The 5257-nt window shown below is 42.2% G+C and overlaps 1 pseudogene across 1 annotated transcript; it reads left to right on the top strand.

Moving 5' to 3' along the window:
• Nucleotides 1–4744: 4744 nt before the first annotated feature.
• LOC308432466 (U6 snRNA-associated Sm-like protein LSm5) lies at nt 4745–5012 on the top strand (annotated as a pseudogene). Its single transcript has one exon. The product of its transcript is annotated as a U6 snRNA-associated Sm-like protein LSm5 (transcript).
• The last annotated feature ends 245 nt before the right edge of the window (nt 5013–5257 follow it).

Genomic DNA, 5257 nt, shown 5'->3' with positions numbered 1-5257 from the left:
GCTTTAAGCTTTCTCTTCTCCTGGGGCATTCCAGTTTCTTCTGATACATTGTTTCAATAGTAGCAGACATGAAAGGGATACATTGCCTCTTTAGCACAGGCTAGTTACTTCTGACCAAACATCAATGACTAGCAGTAGTCTTTCATCCTGGGAAACCTCTACCGTAACTGTTGGGGGAAGGATGAAGAGAGTGGGGGGCATATGGCCCATGGAGGTGCGGCAAGGCCTGGGGGGAAGGGAGATGCCTCTGGGGGGGTCCATGTTGGGGAATCCCTTTCCCCTGAGGGACCAGCCACACAACAGTATAGTACATGATAGAGTTTATTCAGGTCATGGGAGAGTTAAGAGGGTGGTAGAGGCAGAGAGAGAGGAATAGAGGAGTAGAGGCCGGCCATGAGCACGTGGAGAGAAAGGGGGAAGGGGAAGAGGAGGGGTAGGGTTGGGAGAGCAAGAGAGCCAGGAGGCAAGAGAGGCCGAGAGAGAGGAGGGGGCAAGCAGCCCCTTTTATAGTGTCAGGTCACTGGGGCGGAGCATACCTGGCTACTGCCAAGTAATTGAGGGGTGGGGTTTACAGAATCCCAACAGTAACCATGATGAGGTGGGAAGAGCAGTGATCTCCATCCTAGAGACTTTCTTGGATGGCTGGTGATCTATAAAATAGCTGATATGTTTAAAAACAATGTCTGGGATAATGGCAAAGAGCAGTGATACCCCTCTCTGCTAGTTAACTCTAAAAGCTCTCTGGATAGCTTTTTTTTTTTTTTTTTTTTTTTTTTTAATTAAAGTCAGAAAAGCTGCTACAAAAAATTCTTGGATCTTCCAACCAAGTCAGAAATCATGTTAGAAAAAAAATTTTTTTAAAGTTTTGGGTTTAGCTGATTAAAATTAGAAAGCCAGAAAATAATTCTAAAGAGCTGTGTTTTTCCCCACAGATTTTCTGACCAAATCAGAAAACCTGTTAAAGGATATTCTAAAAGATCTGTTCAACTCTTCAGAGATCTCCAGATAGCTCAGCTTTTGCTAGAGAAAATTCTAAAAAGAAAAAACACAAAGTTCTATCACTTTCTGCTGGCTCACCTCAGGCAGGCCAAATGCCCATTTTTAAATTTACATATCAATTCAGTTATTTATTCCAGGTTCCCATATAACGGTCCTGCAGATTCACATTCCAAGACTTTAGCCCCTAGATTGTTAGGAAGAGCCCCAAAGCATTAGCACCCACAATAGGGGCCCTACCCTGGAATTACCATGGTGACCACATCTGGACCTAAATTTGCTTAGTCCCTGGCTGACCTTGAACTCAGGAACCTGCCTGTCTCTGTATCTTTCTGACAAGCGAAGTGTAGCTGCCTCTGTTCCTTTAGATCTGAAAGCTCCTTATACAATGACTTTATATCTTTATAGTTTTGCATAATTGAGAAATTATATATATTATATATATGTGTGTGTGTATATATATATATATACACACTCATATTTTTAAGAGTTCTTTCCCGAAGCCTTAAGGGCTGTCCTGAACGTCCCAGGGTTTACCATTTTGCTAGAGACATCAGCCACACCTTCACTTCCAGGACTCATGCTGTCTGATTATCATGGGGTCATTAACATTAACAGGGAGGACATTTCAGGGAAGAACGTGAAAATAGGTACATTATTACAGAAATAAGCCTTACACCCACACTTGTGGAGGCCACTGCCCTGCTGGCTCTGTCCCAGGAGCAGGAAACCATGTTCTTCTGTCCCTTACATGGCTGTGCGGGACTCAGCACACTGAGAGCACAGTAATGCCAGCTATGAAGCTCCGCCGTGTTGCCCTTTGGTTTTGGTTTGGTAAATCTTGCTGCCATCAGTGTTCCATGGTATCCAGGAGACGAGCAACTGCTCGACCACCAAGTTCTTTAACTTGGTAACTTACTACAGACTGTTAAATCGGATCGTGAATTGTACCAGGGGAATATTTATTATATACTGTTTATACATTACTAAAGTGAACAAACAGGTGTTCCACAGTGCATGTGATTCCTGACGTTATGCGAAAGGAAGAGACAAAAAGAGGAGAGGCTTTTGATACTTAGAAGAAAGGATGGCCCTTGAAGATCAAAGGCACTGGTTAAGGCAACTTATAAAGGAAGGCATTCACTTGAGACAAGACCATACCTCCCAATCCTTCCTAAACTATTCACAAACTGGGAACCAGACATTCACATATATGAGCCTGGGGGCTGAGGGGGAAGGGGATTCTTAGTCAAAGCACTGCACCTATGTTATAGGTTAGGATATGGATCAGATGAGAAAATGCATAGATTTCCCTCGGTCCTGTGCTTCAGTGCCAACTTACGATTGCTTACTTTATAAATGTGTGTGAACTATAACTAAATAGTCTTTAAATAGGTGTCTGCTAAAGGACAGGCTGCCCGAGGTCTGTGAACGCCATACCAGACTGAAGTCAAGCCTATGAATCCAAGGAGACGCCTGGCCCAAGTCCCTCCCGGCTGTGAGAGGTGGAGCTGGTTGGCACACTGATACTGGAGAGAACTTTCTGGTGGTTTTGTAACTGAAATGCAACAAGTCAAATATGATGCCATGTGAACACGGGCTTAGGCCAAAGTTAAAGATATTCATTCATTCGTTGCACTGTGTTCTGAATGGTTTCTGCTCTGAGGGGTCAGATTATTTGTGAGGTTTAAACTCCTGGGTTAAAAGTTCAAGTTGAACAATAAGATTAAGCAAGGATAATGTAGAACCGGCTACCAGCCTGCAGAGGGCGCTCAGAGCCAGGCACGGAGCCAGCCTGCCTTGCAGAATCTCCTCTAACCCACCAGGCTTGCAAAATACCGGATCCTCCAGGTCTCTTGCCAGCAAGTGGGTCTTTGTTTAGGGATCATCATGAAAAACCCAGCACCCAGGAGAAATGAAAGTGAAACCGTCAGCCCTTGGAGGGACCTGTGGCATTCAGCAGCTGTTGAGCTTCTCTGGCTAGTGGGAAGGGACACATCTGCTTTGCTCTTCGCAGAGTTAGAAACAGATTCTTCAACTGAAGTGTATTAATTCATTTTAAATAAATTACAGAGACTAGTCTCAGTATTTGTGGACCTCAGTAGACAGCATGCCTTTTGGTTTCCTGACTCCTTTTTATTCTTCCACTATTCATGTGGGGCCTCTCCATGAATATTGAACAATAGTAATTAATATTGATGCTGGCATGTGCTCAGCATTTAGGAGGTGGGAACAGGCCAGGTTCAGTTACAGGCCAGCCTAGGTGTTGTAGCAAGACTCTGTTTTCTCCTCCTCCAACACCCTCCTCCTCCTCCAACACCTCCTCTTCCCTGTCCTCTTCCACCTCAGTATCATCATCACAATAGTTAAGAAATACACTCATTTTAAAATAGTAACATTTTCAAAGTTTTTATTTTTATATGTGTCTGTCTGTCTGTCTGTCTCTCTCTCTCTCTCTCTGTGTGTGTGTGTGTGTGTGTGTACATGTGATCCACAGAAGCCAGAAAAAGAAGGTGGATACCCTGGAACTGAGGTTACAGGAATGTGTGAGCCCCAGGATATGGGTGTTGGGCACTGAGCTTCTGCAAGGGCAGGAGTGCTCCTAGCCACTGAGCCACCTCTACAGCCCTAAACAGTATTTTTAAATAAATAGCATCTTGGGAGAAAAGGAAAATCTCAAACAATAACAAAATTTTGTTCCCACTCTCTTTACTATTTGGCTTTACTATTACAAAGGTGAATTCCTGTTGCATTCCGTCCTTAACAGTTTCACACATAATGTATCTGTGAAAAACTATACCTGGAACCAACTTGTTGATGTCCTCTGACATGCACAAGCATGCTCTCTTTTACATCAATAGATAAACAGAGGCTTTCCATGTCTGCAGGACCAGAGATCACTGGTGATCAGAATTCCTGCTTCTGTGGGACTGGAGTGTTCTGGGTGACCAGAACTGCAATACAGTGGTTTAACAGGTCAGTACAGAGCATGAGATTAGGCTTCAGTGTATCCAAGGTCTCCTGAGACTCTGGAGCTTTGGTTCCAGAAGTCTATGAGGTCATTGTGGGTTTGGGGTTATTGGGGTCCCACCGATCACTGCAGAACCTGGAGTTCATATGGTTGCACTCCAACAGGTTGCTTTAGGCCTATGGTTCTAACCACAACACCTAATAATAGACAGACATCACTGGGTCTAAAACGTGTTGCTTTACCTCCAGCAGGTTCATAGAATCCAGAGGTGACCAAGGTCATACATAGACTTGGAAGAAAATTGTTTCAAAACATCATAAAACAACACAAAAAATATAATACAACCTATGACCCATCGTTCACTGATGAACTCCTCTTTAAGAGAATACAAACTTAAGGAGAGAGCTGAAATGTCTGAAAAAGAATTAGAGTCTCACGGTTTAAAAAAAAAAATTAGCAATCATATGGAAGATTCAAACAAAAAACGCACAAGTTAAGAAAATCTATTTAAGACCTTGACAAGAGAGTCTTCAAAGTGAATGTAACAGTTAAATTGAAAGCAAAAATTCAAAATATGGAAAAAAAGTAACAAGAAGATTGAAATACTGAAACAAATAGCTTGGGTGTGGTGGAGCACTTCTTCAACGCCAGCACTTAGGAGGGGAAGTTGGGAAGATGTCTGCGAATATGAGGCCAGGCTCTGAAAGGAAACAACAGCGAACCAAGACTGTTATACCCTGCAAAGCTGTCTTTTAAAACTGATGGAAAGGCGTGGCCATGGTGGCTAACACGACCATGAACCTGTCTCAACTCCTTCCACTAGAGCTAGTGGACAAGTATAGAGGATCAAGAATTCACATTGTGATGAAGATAAAGATATTGTTGGTACACTTCTAGGGTTTGATGACTTTCTACGGTGTTGGAAGATGTCACAGAGTTTGAAATTACACCAGAAGAAAGAAGAACTGCAAAATTAGATCAAATTCTACTAACTGGAAAGAATATAAGAATGCTGGTTTCTGGAGGAGAAGGGCCTGAAGTATGAATGGATTTCATTGACTTATGCTAGATTCTAGCTTTTTATTAAACCTTTAGTGTTCTATAAAATGAAGTTTCCATTAAAGGGAAACACTATGAATATATATATCCATTTTTCTAAGCTAATCATGGTTGTTTTGGGAAAAGAAGAGTTTTGTTTTGTCTTGTTTTTTATTCTAAGACTAAAAAAATAAATATGTTTTTGGTTTTAAAAAACTGATGGAAAAATAACAAGACAAATACAAATTAAGG

Source organism: Micromys minutus (genome assembly GCF_963924665.1).
Source record: "Micromys minutus genome assembly, chromosome: 18".
NCBI classification, from domain to species: domain Eukaryota; kingdom Metazoa; phylum Chordata; class Mammalia; order Rodentia; family Muridae; genus Micromys; species Micromys minutus.
The sequence above is the reverse complement of the archived record's forward strand: the minus strand, read 5'-3'. Positions and strand labels throughout refer to the sequence as shown.